General features: G+C 37.0%; 1 protein-coding gene and 1 pseudogene across 9 annotated transcripts in view; both read right to left on the bottom strand.

Moving 5' to 3' along the window:
- PCDH11X (protocadherin 11 X-linked) overlaps nucleotides 1-21,757 on the bottom strand; it is a 606,781-nt gene that overhangs the window by 417,782 nt on the left and 167,242 nt on the right. The window lies entirely within an intron of this gene.
- LOC115940304 (small nucleolar RNA U3) lies at nucleotides 12,466-12,538 on the bottom strand (annotated as a pseudogene).

Consider the following 21,757-nt stretch of genomic DNA (forward strand, 5'->3'; position numbering starts at 1 on the left):
GAGACTCCCCACGGAGCAGGGAGCCCAATGCAGGGCTCTATCGCAGGACCTTGAGATCATGACCTGAGGGGAAGGCAGACGCTTAACCCACTGAGCTACCCACCCCGCCCCCGCAAGGTTATCTCTTTTTTTTTTAAGTTTTTATTTAAATTCCAGGTAGTTAACATACTGTGCAATATTAGTTTCAGGTGTACAATACAGTGATTCAACACTTCCATACAACACCCTGTGCTCATCACAAGTGCACTCCTTAATCCCTGTCACCTATTTAACCCATCCCCTGACCCACATTCCCTCTGGTAACCATCAGTTTGTTCTCTGAACTTAAGATTCTGTTTCTTGGTTTAAGCAGTTATCTTTTAAAGTAACATTGATAACTACAACTAAGAGAGCAAATCCAGCTATTTGTGAAACAGAAATTTTTAAACATGTGAAAGCATAGTTATGCATTCAGTTATTTGTGATTTAAAAAAAACAACTTAAAAAATCTTCCAATATCACAGTAACACAAAAGCTGTTAGTAAAAAGAATTGTTGATAATTCATCGTGGCAATGCACTGCAAATATGAATGAATCAACTATCACTAACCCATTGAAGCAATCACAAGTTTAAGAAAGCTTAACAGCTGCATCAGATGAAACAATTGTCAATGAACTGTGTAGCAAACAAAGGATGGAGATACTTTGGAATAACTCCTGAAGTTATACAAGGCAACACTTTATGTTTACTTACAGCTTTATCTAATCTAAAATATGCCTTAAGATGGAAAAAAAATACATATACAAGTAATTGCTTCACCACATCCACAGTTGTCTGGCAATATCAATAGGTTTTTTGGTAAAATGCTATTTTCACAGCCATCGATATCCAAATAAGGCCAGCCACTATTCTGTGGGGTATGTAGAACATTATCTCAGAAGGAGTCAGTTTCTTGCCTCAAAACTTAACTAATTTAGATTATAGAAGACCATACATAGTTGAAATGATATTACTATTTGCAAAACATCCACAAAAACAAGTGGAGAAAAATTATAAATTACCCTGAATTACTTAAATTTGCCATAGTATAATTATATTTGTGTAGACAAATATAGCTCTGGAAATTGTATCTTTAGATAAATAATAATAAATCAGATTTCTAAGAGTTAGAGTAATTAAAACCTCAGTTTTATTAATCTGGTTATTTTGCATGTAAACTGGTTTTCTACATGAGAACTCTAGCTTTATAAAAACCATACATTATATCATTTAGATATTTGATCTTAAACATTGTTTGAAGGACTAAAGAAAAACTCCAGGCACCTGAATATGCCTGAAAATTCACAGTGTGATTTCTGGAAAAAAAAAATTGACTTCAGAGAAATGGTAGAATCATAAAAGCTGCAGATGGATAAACTAGGTCAGTCTCTTTACAAGCTGGCCAACAATGCTCCAATTAAGTGCCATATATATTATCCCCAATGAGGAAATTTTCATTTTTCCCAGTACATGAATACTTCTGGTTTAAAAATGCATTTCTATACCATTATAATGGTTTTCCTTAAAAGGCTTAAAAATGATAGAATGATCATCATTACTTTTTTTTTATTTCAAACTCAAGAGAGTTCTATATTGGGTTTGGAATCTAGAATAATGATGTATTTGAGAAGTGAAGGAAATGGTATGGCTATTGGTAGCTGATCCATTAGGAATCACTTTTTTCACAGTAAAATGAAAAGGTTTAAATGCCTATCGAAACAAGCAAAATCTGTCGAATATTTAAATTCTCAGAGAAAAAAGCAATGTGACACCACTAAATGAAGTAGAGAATGTAATAATCATCATCAGAATTTTAAATTTTTTGTGTATTCAATCAACATAGGTAGCCTTCATTTTATATTTTTTAAATGATACTTAAATTTACTTGAATAAATTAATACTAATGACGATGAATATTGAATATTCAGTGGTTTGTAACACTAATAATTGCATTTTCCAACTTTTTGATAGCTATATGCAGTATCATATTCATTCATATAATCATTCAGTGACTTAAATAAAACACTGTTCAAATAAAAGCAATCTATAAAATTCTACACTTCCTACTTTATATATAATCCATTAAATTGTTTTTATTTTTTAATTTATGCATCCCTGAATTGTTTAGAGCATCAATTTATTTTTCAGTTAATCATTTACTTAATTATTTTCATTACTGACAGTAAAGTTCTCCTTTTCTCTGGCCACGCTATTTTAAATGGATGCTTCTAAGCAAACTCCTGTCCTCAGAGAATATCTTGGCCCCCTCATAAGCTAGAAAAACATACTAACATCCATAAAAGGCTTGTTCTAGCAAATATCCTGTTTGAAAAATGATATTTAAAACCTATTTAATTTAGAAAAATTAAAAATAAAAATTTCAAATTTGTTATTGCATATCTCTCCAACAGAATCCACTGCAAAAAGAATCATGATTGACTTACAAGAAAAGAAATAATAGAAAAAAAATTTCATCATGAATAAAAAGACAGGACGGGACATTTTTTTTTAAAATGGCATTTGAATGAGATGTAAAAAAAGAAATTCCAGATGGTAGAAGCTGTGTATGAGAAAATATTCACATTAGCAATATAATAGTCACATGAAGAGCCAGGAGGAGGCCAAGACAAATGAAGAGAGACATTTGAATCAAGAGATGAGCTAAAGAATCTAGGTCCTCAAACTCAGCATAACCAAAACCTTTTAACCTCTCTGGATTTCTGGGTTCACGTGGTAAACTCACCACACTGATATTTAATCCTCTAAAGAATTCCTTAATGGATTCTTCTGTCACATTATAGGGCAGGTTCCCTAGAAAAGCAGTATAGGGTGGCGATTTAGGAAGACGGCTCCACTCGATATTGGGTTCCCGAGCAGCCCGTGGAGCAGTGGGCAGGATAGAACTGTCAATTGGAGGTGCCGGTGATGGAGGGAACAAAGACCAATGGAAGGAGTCCGACAGGAAAGATGGCAAAAAGGATCAAGACCCCTGATCTGCACCTGAGCCAAAGAAACCTGAAGAAAATCCAGCTTCCAAGTTCAGTTCTGCAAGCAAGTATGCTGCTCTCTCTGTTGATGGCTAAGATGAGAACGAGGGAGATTACACTGAATACACCTCTGCATCCTGTGCTTTTTCCTAGTCTCTCCATCCCGGAACATTCGAGAGCAAATCAAACCTCTATCCAGACAAGACAATAAAACTCACCATCTCCTGGAGACCTTTCTTAACTTTAAAAAATAAATAAATAAATAAATGAAATTCTTTTGCATGCTGCTGTAGCCTTTAAAGTATTGAACTAACTGGAGAATCACCAATGTAGCCAGAGAGAAAGAGATGTACAGCTTTTCATGGAAAAGTTGTGCATTTTTATGACACATGCAGTGTAATTAGTGCCTGGGGGCCTCCATTTAGCAAAATGGCAGTGACAGTGATACTGTGTCTGGAATCTGGCTGGGCAGTAGGGCAGGCTTAAGGAAGAGTGTGAGATTTCTACCTTTGAAATCTTATTATCCTATTGTGGCATATATGAATTCTCAAACATTATCTGAATAAATTTTCGATCCTTGGAAAGGTAAAAAAAAAAAAAAAAGAGACAGAGAGATGAGCTAAAGCAGGTAAATGGAAGTTTGTTTTAAATTGAACTAAATCCAAAAATAAATGTGAAGCCAATGATATTGATTGAGGAGAGTGATGCTATCATGTTTTTATTTGTATATGCATATATACATATGTTTGTGTATATATATATATATACATATGTGTTTGTGTGTAAAATATGTATGAAAAATAAGTTCAAATTATAAAATAAGCTTTTTAAAGAAGGTGAATCATACTTTTAAAAAATTGGGGAAGACTACAATTCATCTTAAATTATAGAGCAAAACCAGTAACTTTTGTTTATGGAATACTTTAAGGCACTTAGGAAATTTTATATATTTTTCTTATTTCATTACTTTTTATAATATCCCTGCCTGTTTGAAAAGGATAATTTTAATTTTCTCCATTATATTGGAGAGGAACTGGAGGAATAGATAAGTTTGAGAACTAAGATAATAGAAAGACTTGTGTAATTACCACCCCTCGCACAGAAATTACCATTTCATCACAAGGATTTTAGCTCCAGTCTCACAAATGTTTTGCAGATATATTAAGGCAAAAGGTATTACTGCCATAATTGCAGACCTAGTAAAAAATAAAATATCATAAATTAATAAAGGTACTGAGTAAAAATCTACTAAAAGTAGATTTGGAAATTGTAATTATTCTGAAACTATGAAGACTTAAAATAATTCCATGTTAATAACAGAATGACCAATTCAATATAAAATTTTTAGAAGATAATGAATGTTTTCTTCCTCCTTACTATCATTAGTGTAAAAATGTATTCCCTATAATACCTGTTATTAAGCTCTTTAGGCATTTTGTCTATTTTTCAAACATATTTTATCTCTCGAGACTTTGTGTACTGGGAAATGATTAAAAACATGTTAAAATTAGATGACTGGAATTAGATTAAGATAGTAGTAGTCAGTAACTGTTACAACTAAGACAATATTCGGGTGCCTGGGTGGCTCAGTTGGTTAAGCAACTGCCTTCAGCTCAGGTCATGATCCCGGAGTCCCAGGATCGGGCCCTACATCAGGCTCCCTGCTAAGCTGGGAGTCTGCTTCTCCCTCTGCCCCTCACCCTTCTCATTCTCTTTCTCTCTCTCATCTCTCAAGTCAATAAATAAAAAATGTTAAAAAAAAGAATCTCTTTGGAGAAATGCTTGTTCATGTCTTCTGTCCATTTCTTGACTGGATTATTTGTTCTTTGGGTGTTGAGTTTGATAAGTTCTTTATAGATTTTGGATACTAGCTCTTTATCTGATATGTCATTTGCAAATATCTTCTCCCATTCTGTCGGTTGTCTTATGGTTTTGTCGACTGTTTCCTCTGCTGTGCAAAAGCTTTTTATCTTGATGAAGTTCCAATAGTTCAATTTGCCTTAGTTTACCTTGCCTTTGGAGACCTGTCTAGCAAGGAGTTGCTGTGCCAAGGTTGAAGAGGTTGCTGCCTGTGCTCTCCTCTAGGATTTTGATGGATTCCTTTCTCATATTTAGAAGACATACAAATGGCCAACAGGCACATGAAAAAATGCTCTACATCACTTGGCATCAGGGAGATACAAATCAAAACCACAATGATATACCACCTCACACCAGTCAGGATGGCTAAAATTAACAAGTCAGGGAACAACACATGTTGGCAAGGATGTAGAGAAAGGTGAACCTTCTTACACCGTTGGTGTTGGTGGGAATGCAAGCTGGTACAACCACTCTGGAAAACAGTATGGAGGTTCCTCAAAAAGTTGAAAATAGAGCTACCCTACAACTCAGCAATTGCCCTACTGGGTATTTACCCCAAAGATACAAATATAGTGATACGAAAGGGCACCTGCACTCCAATGTTTATTGTAGCAATGTCCACAATAACCAAACTATGGAAAGAGCCCAGATGTCCATCAACAGATGAAGGGATAAAAAAGATATGTGTGTATACACACACACACACACACACACACATATACATACAGTGGATTACTCCTCAGCCATCAAAAAACATGAAATCTTGCCATTTACAATGATGTGGATGGAACTAGAGGGTATTATGCTAAGTTAAGTAAGTCAATCAGAGAAAGAAAACTATCGTATGATCTCACTGATATGTGGGATTTAAGAAACAAAATAGAGGATCATAGGGGAAGGGAGTAAAAAATAAAACAAGATGAAACCAGAGAGAGAGAAAATCATAAAAATCTCTTAATCATAGGAAACAAACTGAGGATTGTTGGAAGGGAGGGGGTATGGGGATGCAGTAACTAGGTGATGGACATTAAGGAGGGTATGTAATGTTAGGAGCACTGGGTATTATATGACTGATGAATCACAAACCTGTACCTCTGAAATCAATAATACATTATATGTTAATTGAATTTAAATTTAAAAATGTTTTAAAAAGAGTCTCTTATGGATTTTTTCCCTCTTTTTTTTTTCTATTTCCCTTTCCCATATATTCATCTGTTTCCTTTCCTAAATTCCACATAGGAGTGAGACTACATGGTATTTGTCTTTCACTGACTGACTTATTTCACTTAGCATACTACATTCTAATTCCATCCACATCATTGCCAATGGCAAGATTTCTTTTTTTAAAGATTTTATTTATTAATTAGAGAGAGAGAGAGATTGCACAAGTTGGGGAGAGCAGAGGGAGAGGGAGAAGAAGACTCCCCTCTGAGCAGGGAGCACAACACAGGGTTCGATCCCAGGACCCTGAGATCATGACCTGAGCCAAAGATCATTTAACCAACTGAGCCACCAAGGCCTCCCAAGATTTCATTTTTTGATGGCTGAGTAATATTCCATTGTGTATATATACACCACATCTTCTTTATCCATTCATCAGTCCATGGACATTTGGGCTCTCATAGTTTGGATATTGTTGATAATGCTGCTATAAAAATCAGGGTGCATGTATCCCTTGAATATATATTTTTGTGTCCTTTGGGTAAATACATAGTAGTGCAATTGGATCATAAGGTAGTTCTATTTTTAAATTTTTGAGGAACATCCATACTGTTCTCCAGAGTGGCTGAACCAATTTGCATTCCCACCAACAGTACAAGAGGGTTATTCTTTCTCCACATCCTTGCCAATATCTGTTCTTTCTTGTGTTGTTAATTTCAGCCATTCTGAGAGGTGTGAGATGGTATCTCATTGTGGTTTTGATTTGTATTTCCCTGATGATGAGTGATGTTGAGCATCTTTTCATATGTATTTGAGACTTTTTTTCCTTCTCTTTTTTAAGATTTTATGTTTATTTGAGAGAGGGGGAGGAGAGAGAGAGCATGAGCTGAGGGTGGAGCAGAGGGAGAGGGACAAGCAGATTCCCTGCTGAGCAGGGAAGTCTATGTGGGGCTCAATCCCAGGACCCTGAGATCATGACCCTAGCTGAAGGCAGATGTTTAACTGACGGAGCTGTCCAGGAGCCCCAGAGACTTTTTTTCCCTTCTTGAGGTAGACCTGTATTGCAATATACTTCCTTCATAGGCGTGCCTTTGATGCATCTTAAAGGTTTTGGACTGTTAGGGCGCCTGGGTGGCTCAGTTGGTTAAGCGACTGCCTTCGGCTCAGGTCATGATCCCGGAGTCCCGGGATCGAGTCCCGCATCGGGCTCCCTGCTCGGCAGGGAGTCTGCTTCTCCCTCTGACCCTCCCCCCTCTCATGCTCTATCTCATTCTCTCTCAAATAAATAAATAAAATCTTTAAAAAAAAAAAAGAAAAAAAGGTTTTGGACTGTTGTGTTTTCATTTTCTTTTGCTTCCATGAATTTTTTCTTTATTTTTTCTTTCATTTCCTAGTTAACTTGTTCATTATTTAGTAGGATGTTCTTTACCTTCCATGTATTTGTGGTCTTTACAAATTTTCTCTTGTGGTTGACTTCAAGTTTCATTGCATAGTGGTCTGAAAATATGCATGGTGTGATCTTGATCTTTTTGTACTTGTTGAGTGCTAATTTGTGACCCAGCATGTAATATATTCTGGGGAATATTCCATGTGCACTTGAAAAGAATGTGTATTCTGCTGCTTTAGGATGAAATGTTCTGAATATATCTGTGAAGTACATCTGGTCCAGTGGGTTATTCAAAGTTGTTTCCTTGTTGAACTTCTGCTTAGATGATCTGTCAATTGCTGTGAATGGGGTGTTAAAGTCCCCTACTATCATTGTATTTATATTAATGAGTTTCTTCATGATTATTATTAATTGATTTATATATTTGGGTGCTCCCAAGTTGGGGGCATAAATATTTACAATTGTTGTATCTTCTTGATGAATAGACCCCTTCATTATGATATAATTCCCTTTTTCATCTCTTGTTACAGTCTTCAGTTTAAAATTTAGTTTGTCTGGTATATGTATGGCTACTCCAGGTTTGTTTTCTTTTGCTTTGTTTTGTTTTTGATATCCATTAGCAAGATAGATGGTTCTTCATCCCCTCACTTTCAAACTGCAGGTGACTTTAGATCTAAAATGAATCTTATAAGAGAAACACAGATGTTTCTTTTTTTTTTTTAATTCATTCTGATACCCTATGTCTTTTGATTGGAGCACTTAGTCCATTTACATTCAGAGTGATTATTGAAAGATGTGAATTTAGTGTCGTTGTATTACCGGTAGAGTTGGTGTTTCTGGTGATGTTCTCTGGTCCTTTCTAGTCTTTGATGCTTTTGGTCTTTTTTCTCCACTCAAAGGGTCCCCCTTAAAATTTCTTACAGGCTGGTTTAGTGATCATGAACTCCTTTAGTTTCTGTCTTTCTGGGATACTCTTTATCTCTTCTTCTCTTCTACATGACAGCCTTGCTGGATAAAGATTTCTTGGCTGCATATTTTTCCAAATCAGCACATTGAATAGTTCCTGTCACTCTTCTCAGAACTGCCATGTTTCTGTGGAGAGATCACTGCAAACAGGACATGTCTTCCCTTGTAGGTTAAGGCCTTTTTTTCTCTTACTGTTTTCAAGATTCTTTTCTTGTCTGTGTATTTTGTGAATTTGACAATGATATGCTTTGGCAATGGTCGGCTTTTGTTGAATTTAATGGGAGTTCTTTGTGCTTTTTAGGTTTTGACGTCTGTGTCTTGCCCTAGATTAAGGAACTTTTCAGCTATAATTTGTTCAAATAAATCTTCTGCCACTTTTTCTTTCTCTTCCTCTTCTGGGTCTTCTATGATACAAATGTTATTACATTTTAATAAGTCATGGAATTCCCTAACTCTAACTTCCTGATTCATAACCTTCTATTTCTTTTCTTTTCAGCTTTATTTTCTATAATTTTATCTTCTGTATCACTGATTTGCTCCTCTGTTTCATCCATTCTTGCTTTTAAGGCCTCCATTTGGGTTTGCATCTCAGTTGTAGGATTTTTAACTTCAGCCTGACTGTATTTTAGTTCTTTTATCTCTGCAGTAAGAAATTCTCTAGTGTCTTCTATGCTTTTTTCAAGGCCAGTTAGTATCCTTATAATCGTTTTAAAATCTAGTTCCAACATCTTACTTATATCTGTATTGATTAAATCCCTGGATGTGAATTTTCCTTCCTGTTCTTTCTTTGGGTGTAAACTTCTCCATCTCATCATTTCATCCAGAAAAGAAAAGAAGAAAAAAAAAAGCAAGAAAAGTAACAAAACAAAATGAAACAACAAGAAAAAGAAAAACCTAGATCCTTGGTTTATTTTGGTCTTCTGTTAAAAGAATCTAGATCCAAAATAAAATGAAAAATAAATAAAATGAAAATAAACAAACATATATACATATATAAATTTTAAAAAGTAATTGAATAAGAAAATAAATGAAAAAAATAATACAGAAATAAAGAATAAAAGTAAAAAAAAAGGTAGATCTTATTTCCCCTAGAGCTTGAGCTTTGTATCACTCTATGATCAGTAGATTTGCTGCAAGGGAGTTGTTTGTGCTGGTCTTCTGGGGCAGGGGCCTGTTGTGCAGATTCTCAGGCCAGCTTCTTTGAGTGGAAACATGCCTCCAGGATGCAGGGGTTTGGAGCTTGGTGTAACCGGCTCTGGCCATCACTAGGTGGTGCTGTTTTGCTCCCTGAAGACTTTCATCACTGATGGGTGGGATGAATATGTTGGTGCCTTGCTCCCTAGTCCTGGAGCAGGAAGTCTACACTCCCCACTCTTCAGTGAACCCTCACAGGAGAGCAATCAATCACCTGTCTTGTGTCCCCAGTTTCCATCTGAACCCTATGTTCTCCCTGCCTGTGTCTGAGGCATTTTTTTTTTATTTGTTTGTTTGTTTGGTTTTATCTTAGGTGTGCAACTGAGTTTCAAAACTCCAAATTTCAGGGACTCCCATGGCATGGACCCACATTGTTCCTCTGGGGGAGGGTTTTGCCATGCTTTTGCCATTTGCTAGCCAGTCTCAGGAAAGCAGTTGCATGACCATACAGCGATTTTCAGTTTATGGCAAAACAGAGTAGAAAGGCAGCACCAAGACTCACTCACCTGACTTCCTCACTCCTATGCCTGGGAACAGTGCAGGAATTAACACCACCCATTCTTCTTGTGACCCAGGGGATTCTCAGACCACATTGTCACTCCTGGGAATCTGTCTTGCTTCACCACCTGAGCACCTTTAAGCCAGTCATGTCCCCCACTATAGCAGACTTCTAAAAGTTCAGATTTTGCATTCTGCTGCTTATAATACTTTGTGGTAGCTTCTGTAAACAAACTCCCTCCCTGCCACTGTATCCACAACTATGTCTCCCCCATGTCAACACTCTGCACCTCCTACCTTCCAAAAGGTGGTTGCTTTTCTACTTGTAGACTTGCAGGTTTTGTTCTCTCAAAACTCCGATTGATTTCTTGGTTCTTCAGAATGATTTGATAACTATCTAGCTGTGTTCAAGGAATGAGTAAAGCTTAAGGTCCCCCTACTCCTCTGCCATCTTAACTCTTCCCCTTGTACTTCTTATTACATTATTTTGTACTATTTTTCTTAGTTTACCTGCAAGTATAGAGATAGATGTCTACATGTGGCAATTAAAATATACCACTAAAAATTCTTTCAATGTGTTAAATAAAGCAATAAGTTTCTTATAACTCATCACTTAGAATTACATCTTATATTTCACAGCAAATAAAAAAATATATAGGCAGCTATAGTTTTACCATTTTAGTTTCTAAAAGGCACATATTTGTGTGTGAGCACTTGTGCACATTCTATTGTGATGCACTGAGCTTTCTGGTAATGAATATTTAACATTTTGTAGATAAAACACATTATCACATATTTGTATAATAATATTGGTAGAGATGTACTAATTTCTGCAAGCAAAAGACCAATGTATAAAAAACATTTTAAAAATAGTTAAGAAAATTAAGCTTCTGTGTTTTATAACTAAATTGAATTTAATACTTTCCTTCCTCTGGTAACTTCTACCTGCATGCAGAAACTAAAAGATTCTTCAATAAAGATTTACTAAAATTATTTTATGGTCAAAGTAATTTCTTTAATCCATTATGCTACTAAATTACTTATTCACAGTTTTTTATTGATTTTATGAAGATGACTATAAACTGATAAATGCAAAGGGAAAATTAATTTCTTTAGAATTTGATTTTTGAAGTGAGAACTGTTTTTCATATGCATTTTATATTTTTTTGCTAAAGAATAATTTCTTCAATAACTGGTCAAAATTCAAATAAAAGCATAAAGCCTGATAGAAGCATAAAACTATAATAAGCTATAATAAAATCATAAAACTATTATTTTATAGATAAAACTAAAAATCAGGAATTTTCCCACAAAATGACCTTATTTTATCATCATTTCTAATACAACAACTTCATCAGTCCATCAACTTTTTTGGTCTGAGTTTGAATGAAAGCTCATACTACAGTTCACTAAGAGGAAGACTTCATTACACGAAGAGTTGTTATACAGTCAATATAGAGCAGTGTTGAAAAATAATAATATGCCAAACAAACTATCCACACTAGGATATTTATTATCTTAGAATATTAGCACTAATTAGAAGAATGCAAGTCAAGCATATCTGTGTAACCAAACCTTGTGTTTTCATCAAAGAGTTATATGCCATATTTTGTCTTGAATAAATATATATTTATATTAGCTTTCAAGTCATTCCCTTTGGGAGAAGCAAAATTAAGTATCAAATTGGATTTTATGTAGAACTAGTTAAAAAATGAAATAACAGATCAGTAAGTAGGCACCTAAGAATAATCAACATAAAATTTAGCAGTATTTATTATAGTTAGTTGGTATTAAAAAGTAAAGGGGCATGATGTGAGTAAATTAATCAGACTTGGAAACATATTTTATCTTCAGTCTCAATTTATAAATTCTAGAATTGAGCTATCTTAAATATCCTACATAAATGTGTTCCATTCTAGACTATCAATAACAAGAGTACTTAATGAAAGGCATTAGTGGGTATGAATATTAACCAGGACTCTAATAACAGTAAATGAAGTCAAAATTTACTTAATCCTTGGTGAATCAGAAAAATCTGCAGCCAGTAATACTCTATCCAGAAAGGCTATCTCTCAGAATAGAAGGAGAGAAAAAGAGTTTCCCAGACAAATAAAAGTTAAAAGAATTCATGACCACTAAACCAGCCCTGCAACAAACCTTACAAAGGACTCTGTGAGCGGAAAACAAAAACCATGAGTTACAGTAAGAAAAATAGGAAGCACAAAAACAAAACAAAAAACAAAAACAAAACTAAGTATACCAGTAAAAATCAATCAAAAACAGCACAAAATAAAATATTTTAAAATATGATACCAAATATCAGAAATGAGGAGGGAAGAAAAGCAAAGAATGGCTCCACACATAAGTGGCCATCAACTTATTAAAGAGTATTGTATGTAGAAGATATTATATAGAATTCTAATGGTAACCACATACTATAGAAATGATCCCTGAAAGTATAGTCTTTCTAATGGTAACCACAAATCAAAAAGCAGTAATAGATAAGTAAAGTATAAAGAGAAAAGAATCCAAATATATCACTAAAGACAACCAGCAAACAATGAAAGAGAGCAAAGGGAGAAAAAAATCAGAGAAAATCTATAGAAACAACCACAAAACAAGTAAAATGGCAAGAAATACACACCTATCAATAATGACTTTGAATGTAAAGGAATAAACACACCAATCAAAAGACATAGAGTGACAGAGTGGATTAAAAAAAAAAAAGAAGAAGAAGACACATCTATATGATGCCTACAAGAGACTCATTTCAGACCCGAAGACATCTTCAGATTGACAGTGAGGGAATGGAGAAATATTTATTATGCAAATGGTTGTTAAAAGAAAGCCAGGGTGGAGGAGGATTTAAGATGGTGGAGTAGTAAGAGGACCTTGTGCTTGCCTCATCCCTCAAACACAGCTAGATAATTATCAAATCATTCTGAACACCCAGGAAATCATCTGAGGACTGAGAGAAGAAAAAACACAGCTAAAGAGAGAAAGAGGCCACATCGTGTCGTGTAAGGCAAGAGGTGCAGAGATGTGATTTGGGGGAGAAAAGAATTGCAGGTGCAGCAGAGGTGGGGAGCCCTGATCAAAGAGAGGGGAGAGAAAGAGAGAGGAGATAGATAAAGCAGTATGCAGGGGATAGTGCAAGAAAAACCGCTTTCCCAAAACCATTGACTGGGAAAACAAGACGGGCTGATAATCACAAGATTTTACAAACAGTGGAGCTGAAAGTCTGAAGTTTTAGAAGTCCACACCATCACCAGATGCAGTCTGGAAGTCAGAGAGGTGCTCCTGTAGAGAAGGAGGGCAGAGGTCGAGGAGCAGACAGCATGCTCTAATGATCCCCTGGGTCACATTGGGAGAAACAGTTCCTATTCTTGGAGTATATTTGGGAGAGGTGTCACTGCTTATCAGGGGACAGAAGAGTTGCTGGGTGCCATTGAGCTTCCCCATTCATTAGCATACAAGTACATATGCCTCCTGAGGGCAGCTGACCTGGATGCCAGCTTTTTGCTATGCTTTACCACAAAATCCTGCATGGTCCTGCAACTGCTTTTCTGGGACAAACCCAGTAAAAGCGACCGTGCAGTGAAACTTCCCCTCCACCCCCGAGGATTAGTGCAGGTTTGCACCACATCTGGTCCCTAAAACTTGGAGTTTTGAAACCCAGTCAGCACGCCTAAGATAAAACACAGTAGCGCTGCACCACCGCCAGGTGGCTGGATGCTATGGACACAAACAGAGTGAGGGCAGGGATCTGAGGGAAGCCTGGGACACAAGAAGGGAGATTGTTGACTCTTCTGTGAGGGCTTCCTGAACAGTAGAGAGTGCAGTCACACCTCTCCAGGGGAGAGTAGGAAGGCCATTTTTCACCCCTCCCATTAGCATGGACAGACTTCAGCAAGCAACACAATGCACAGTGGAGACATGAGCCACTTACATCAAGTCCTGCCGCATTGTGCTCAGCAGGCGCCTTTTTACTAGCGCAAATGTGACTGAAAGCCAGAGCAGCAGTGGGACTCTCACCCAGAAGACCAGTACAAACCCCTCACATGCAACAGGTGTACTGATCAGAGAGTATTGCAAAGCTCCTGCTCTGAAGAAATAAGACCAAGCATTTAGGCTTCCACAGCACACAAAAGACAGACTCCTAGACAAAATGTCAAGATGGAGGAATTCATCCCAAAAGAAAGAACAAGGTGTCATGGTCAAGGAGCTAACCAAAACAGATATAAGTAATATGCCTGAACCAGAATTTAAAACAACAATCATAAGGATACAAGCTGGGCTTGAGAAAAGCATAGAAGAAACCAGAGACTCCCTACCACAGAGATAAAAGACCTAAAAACTAATCAGGCCGAAATAAAAAAAAAAATCCTATAACCAAGATCAAAACTGACTAGAAATAACAACCACAAAGTTGGAAGCACAGGGGAATGAATAAGTGATATAGAAGATAAAATTATGGAAAATAATAAAGCAGAAGAGGGAAAGAAAAATATTGGATCATGAAAGTAGAATTAAGAGGGAGGCAAGATGGTGGAGGAGCAGGGGACTCTGTTTCAACCAGTCCCCTGAATTTAGCTGGATATCTACCAAACCATTCTGAACACCCACAAAATCAGCTTGAGATGTAAGAATATATATCTGGATCTCTACAAGCAGAAAAACACCACCTGTCCCAAGGTAGGAAGGAAGGAGTCGTGAATCTGTGGGCAGATATTGGAAGATAAGCAGAAGGGGAAGGGAACCACCATAAGCTGGCTCCTGGAAAGTGATGTAACACCAGAGTGCAAAAGCCTCCTGCACCAGGGGACTGGGCAGCCAGCCAGGAGGAGCTTTATAACAGCACTCAAACAAGATCCAGGAGCTCAAGTGCAAACCTGGGACTACTCACGTTTTAGAAGCACAAAGGTCAGAGACAAGCAGGGCCCCTGAGTTGACCACTGAAAAGGTCATAGGGGCGTGCACCCCTCATGCGAGGCTGCGGTTTTCAGTGGTACTTACAGAAACAGAGACAGTGTGTTCTGGAGGGTTCACAGATCAGACTGTGATTTCTCTGCTCTGGGACAGAGGTCTGGGTGCAGACATCTTTTTTGCTCTGATCCTCAGAAAAGGCAGGGAAAGCAGCCAGCCTCCTGACAGGGGGCAGGGCAACTCCACCCAAGCAGGGTTGCCTGAAAAACAGTGCTGAAGGCCCTTCCCCCAGGAGACAAGCGGGAAGAAGAAGAGGACAACAACCCTAGGGTACCGATAAAACTGTAAAACCCCAAAATCAGGAGAAAATAGTATACGGAGCTCCAGGCGGGACCTCACGGATTGTGTATTTTCAGATACAACTCTTCTTTTTTCTTTTTATTCTTTCTCTTAGGTTTCTTCTCTGTTTTATTTTTTAACTTTTTCTCATTTCAACTAGATGTTTAATATAACATATTTCATAGTACCTTTTTAACTTGTACTTTTTCACACCTATATTTTTTTGAAATGTAGATATAAACTTCAATGTAGCCCTTTTTTCCCTATTCAATATTACTTTATATGTATACCAGTTTTATTTTCCCTGTAACTCTGGGAAATAGTGTCCTCTAACAAACAGAACAAAATACATCCAGGAAGAACTGAACACCCTACCTTGCCCACACGGAGAAATTATACCTCCCCCATCCCTCACTTTTCCCTTTTTTTCTCTTCTCTTTTTTTTATTTTAATTTTTTAAAATTTTTAAATTTTTAAATTTTATTCTTGGGTTTCATTTTGACTTTGTTTTTTCAATGGTGGCTTCCGACCGTTCCGGATTTTCCTAGGTGCATCTTGCCGGGCTTGTGGTTGATATTTTGGACTCTATACATTCCCTCAACCATGCCTCAACAGAATGAATAAGTGGAGGAACTTCCAACAAAGAAAAGAACCAGAGACAGTGACCTCTCCTGCAGACCTAATGGATATGGATATAAGCGAGATGTCAGAGATAAACTTCAGGGTAGCAATTATAAAATCAATAGCTAGACTTGAGAAAACCATTAGCAGCAATATAGAATGTCTAAGGGCAAAAATGAGAGCTAATCAGGTCAAACTTAAAAATGTTATGAATGAGATGCAGTCTAAACTGGATAGTCTAACAGTGAGGGTAAATGAGACAGAAAAATGAATTAGTGACCTAGAAGATAAGCTGATAGAAAGGAAGGAAATGAGGAAGCCTGGGACAAACAAACAAACAAAAAAACAAGAAAACAGACTTAAAGAGATTAACAACGCCATGAAAAGTTCTAATGTCAAAATTATTGGGATCCCTGGACGCCTGGGTGGCTCAGTCGTTAAGTGTCTGCCTTTGGCTCAAGTCATGATCCCAGGATCCTGGGACAGAGCCCCTCATCAGGCTCCTTGCTCTGCGGGAAGCCTGCTTCTCCCTCTCCCACTCCCCTGCTTGTGTTCCCTCTCTTGCTTTGTCTTTCTCTATCAAATAAATCAACAAAATCTTAAAAAAAAAAAAAAAAAAGAATTACTGGGATCCCTGAGGTGGTGAAGAGAGAGGAATAGAGAATAGAGAACTTCCATAATCTGGAGAAGGAAACAAGCATTCATGTCCAAGAGGCAGAGAGGACCACTCCCAAGATCACTGAGAACAGACCAAAGCCCCAACATATAATAGTAAAATTCGCAAATATTAGAACAAATGAAGACATCCTGAGAGCAATTAGGGGGAAGAGATTACATACAGAGGAAGGAACATCAGAATAACATCAGACCTATCCACAGAGACCTGGCAAGCCAGAAAGGGCTGGCCAGACATATTCAGGGTATCAAATGAGAAGAACATGCAGCCAAGAATACTTTATCCAGCAAGGCTGTCCTTCAGAATAGATGGAGAAATGCAGAGCTTCCAAGACCTGCAGAAACTGAAAGAATATGTGACCACCAAGCCAGCCCTGCAAGAAATATTAAGGGGGATTCTATAAAAGAAGAAAAACCCCAAGAATAATATAGACCAGAAATTTACAGAGACAATCCATAGAAACAGGGACTGTACAGACAATAGGATGGCAATAAATACAGATATTTCAGTAGTTACTCTCAACATGAACGGCCTAAATGCTCCCATGAAATGGCAGAGGGTTGCAGATTGTATACAAAGACAGAACCCATCCATACGCTGTTTAGAAAAGACTCATTTTGAACCTAAAGACACCTCCAGACTGTAAGGGGATGGAGAATCTTTTTTCATGCCAATGGACCTTAAAAGAAAGATGAGGTAGCAATTCTTATATCAGACAAATTAGAATTTAAACCAAACACTGTATTAAGAGATGCAGAGGGACACTATATAATACTTAAAGGGTCTATCCAACAAGAAAATCTAACAACTGTAAATATCTAAGCCCCCAACATGGGAGCAGCCAACTATATAAGCCAGCTGTTAACCAAAATAAATAATCATATTGACAATGATACATTAATAGTGGGAGATTTTAACACTCCACTCTCAGCATTGGACAGATCATCTAAGCAGAAGATCAACAAAGAAACAAGAGCTTTGAATGACATACTGGACCATATGGACTTCATAGATATATACAGAACATTCCACCCTAAAACAGCAGCGTACTCATTCTTCTCGAATGCACATGGAACTTTCACCAAGATAGACCACATACTGGGTCATAAATCAGGTCTCAGCTAATACCAAAAGATTGAGATTATTCCCTGCATGTTATCAGACCACAATGCCTTGAAACTGGAACTCAATCACAAGAAAAAATTTGGAAGGAATTCTAAAACTTGGAAATTAAAGAGCATCCTGCTAAAAAATGATTGGGTCAACCAGGAAATTAAAGAAGAACTTAAAGATTTCATAGAAATTAATGAGAATGAAAACACTTCAGTTCAAAACCTACGGGATACCACTGGCATTTTTCAAGGAGCTGAAACAAACAATCCTAAAATTTGTATGGAAGCAGAAAAGACACTGAATTGCCAAGGGAATGTTGAAAAAGAAAAACTAAGCTGGGGGCATCACATTGCCATCTTCAAGCTATATTACAAAGCTGTGATCACCAAGACAGCATGGTATTGGCATATTGGCACAAAAACAGACACATAGACCAATGGAACAGAAGAGAGACTCCAGAAATGGACCCTCAACTCTATGGCCAACTAATCTTTGACACAGCCGGAAAGAATATCCAATGGAAAAAGACTGTCTCTTCAATAAATGGTGTTGGGAAAATTGGACAGGTACATATAGAAGAATGGAACTGGACCACTTTCTTACACCATACGCAAAAATAAAACCAAAATGGATGAAAAACCTCAATGTGAGATATGAATCCATCAAAATCCTAGAGGAGAACATAAGCAGTAAGCTCTTCAACTTCGGCTGCAACAACTTCTTTCAAGACACATCTCCAAAGGCAAGGGAAACAAAAGCAAAAATGAACTTTTGGGACCTCGCCAAAACAAAACGCTTTTGCACAGCAAAGGAAAAAGTCAACAAAACAAAGAGGCAACCCATGGAATGGGACAAGATATTTGCAAATGACATACTGGTAAAGGGCTGATATCCAAAATCTATAAAGAACTTCTCAAACTCAACACTCAGAGAACAAATAACCCAGTCAAAAAATGGGCAGAAGACGTAAACAGACACTTCTCCAAAGAAGACATACAAATGGCTAATAGACACATGAAAAAATGTTCATCATCCTTAACTATCAGGGAAATACAAATCAAAACCACAGTTACATTAGTTAGAATGGCCAAAATTACCAAAACAGGAAATAACAAATGTTGGCGAGGATGTGGAGAAAGGGGAACCCTCTTACACTGTTCGTGGGAAAGCAAGCTGGTACAACCACTCTTGAAAACAGTATGGAGGTTCCTCAAGAAGTTAAAAATAGAGCCACCCTAAGAACCAACAATTGCAGTACTAGGTATTTACCCCAATGATACAGATATAGTGAAAAGAAGGGGCACATGCACCCCAATGTTCATAGCAGCAATGTCCACAATAGCCAAACTGTGGAAGGAGCTGAGATGCCCAACAGATGAATGGATAAAGAATAAGTGGTACATATATCCAATGGAATATTATTCAGCCATCAAAAAGGAAGAATGCCCACCATTTGCATCAACATGGATGGTACTGGAGGGCATTATGGTAAGTGAAGTAAGTCAAGCATAGAAAGACAATTATCATATGGTTTCACTCATATGTGGAACATAAGCAATAGCACAGAGTACCATAGGGGAAGGGAAAGGAATCTGAAGGGGGAGAAATCAGAGAGGGAGATGAACCATGAGAGACTATGGACCCTGGGAAACACACTGAGGGTTTCAGAGAGGAGGATGGTGGGGGGATGGGGTAACAGGGTGATGGGTATTAAGGAGGGCATGTATTGTGATGAGCACTGGGTGTTATATGCAATTAATGAATCATTGAACACTACATCAAAAACTAATGATGTACTATGTAGTGGCTAACTGAACATAATAAAAATAAATAAATAAATAAATGAAAGTAGAATTAGGGAACTCAGTGACTCAATAAAGCATAATGACATTCATCTCATAGGAGTCCCAGAAGAAGAAGAGAGGGAAAAATTTGCAGAAGGTTGATTTGAGCAAATTATACCTGAAAACTTCCCTAATTTGGGGATATAAACAGACATCTAAATCCAGGAGGCACAGAGAATTCCCATCAAAATCAACAAAAACAGCCCAACACCAAGAAATATCATAAAATGTGGAAAATACAGACGTAAGGAAAGAATCCTGGAAGAAGCAAGGGAGTAGAAAACCCTGACTTACAAGACAAGAAAAATAAGGTTAGCAGCACATCTGTCTACAAAAATCTGGCATGCCAAAAGAGAGTGGCATGATATATTCAAGGTGCTGAATGGGAAATATATGCAGCCATGAATACTTTATCCAGCAAGCCTATCATTCAGAAGAGAAGGAGAGATAAAGAGTTTCCCAGACAAACAAAACTAAAGGAGTTCATGACCACTAAACCAACCCTGCAAGAAATAATAAAGGGACTATTTGAGTGGGATAGTGAGACTAAAATCAACAAAGACTAGAAAGGAAGAGAAAATCTCCAAAAACAACAATTTTACAGGTAATACAATGGCACTAAATTCATATCTATCAGCAATCACTCTGAATGTAAATGCTCCAATCAAAAGACAGATGGTATCAGAATAGATTTAAAAATCAAAAAGTATCTGTATGCTGCCTACCAGACTCATTTTAGACCTAGAGACACTTGCAGATTGAAAGTGAGGGAATGGCGAACCATCACGCATGTTAACAGATATCAAAAGAAAGCCGGAATAGCCATACTTATATCCGAAAAACTAGATTTTAACCAAAGACCGTAACAAGAAATAAAGAAGGGCACTATATCATAATAAAGGTGTCTATCCAAAAAGAAGATCTAACAATTGCAAATACTTGTGCCCCCAACTCGGTAACACCCAATATATAAAACATTTAATAACAAGTATAAAGAAACTCTTTGATAATAACACAATAATAGTAGGGGACTTTAACACCCCACTTATATGAATGGACAGATCATCTAAGCAGATAAACAAGGAAACAATGGCTTTGAATGACACACTGGACCAAATGGACCTCACAGATTTATTCAGAAAATTTCATCCTGAAGCAGCAGGATACACTTCCTTTTTGAGTGCACTTGGATATTCTTCAGAATAGACCACATACTAGGTTACAAATCATGCCTCAACAAGAACAAGATTATGATCATACCATGCATCTTTTCTGACCACAATGCTATGAAACTTGAAGTCAATCATAAGAAAATTTTGGAAAGACCACAAATACATGGAGGGTAAAAAACATTCTATTAAAGAATGAATAGGTTAACCAGGAAATTAAAGAAGAAATAAAAAAAATACAGGGAAACAAATGAAGATAAAAACAAAAGAGTTCAAAATCCTTGGGATGCAGCAAAAGCAGTCATAAGAGGGAATTATGTAGCAATACAAGCCTACCTCAAGAAACAAGAAAAATCTCAAATACTCAAGATAACCATACCCCTAAAAGAGCTAGAAAAAGAACAAATAAAGCCTAAAGGAATTTACTATTTCTTAGTCTTACTGCTTTGGGAAGACCCTAAACTTTAAATCAGCATGTATCAAGTTTGAATGTTAAGAAGAGAACTGAAACAATTTTTTGGCTGAGGCTCAGAAAAGCACAAAACACTGTCATCTTGACCTTACTTTTCTGCTGCACTGAGTTTTACAACCTATATTTTAATGTGACCCATAACTAATATCATCCTCAATGGGGAATAACTGAGAGCTTTTCCTCTAAGGTAAGAACAAACAGGAATGTCCACTTTCACCATTGTTATTTAACATAGTAGTGGAAGCCATAGCCTCAGCAGTAAGACAACAAAAAGAAATAAAAAGTATCCTGAGGCACCTGGGTGGCTCACTTGGTTAAAAGAGCCGACTCTTGATTTCAGCTCAGGTTATGATCTCAGGGTCTTGGGATTGGGCCCCACATCAGGCTCCATGCTCAGTGTGGAGTCTGCTTGAAATTCTATCCCTCTGCCCCTCCCCCTGCTTCATGTCTTCTCTCTCTCAAATAAATAAAATCTTTTAAATAAAGAAATAAAAAGCATCCAAATTAGCAAAGAAGTCAAACTTT

The sequence above is a fragment of the Leptonychotes weddellii genome, chromosome X (assembly GCF_054177405.1).
Source record: "Leptonychotes weddellii isolate Sample4059 chromosome X, ASM5417740v2, whole genome shotgun sequence".
NCBI classification, from domain to species: domain Eukaryota; kingdom Metazoa; phylum Chordata; class Mammalia; order Carnivora; family Phocidae; genus Leptonychotes; species Leptonychotes weddellii.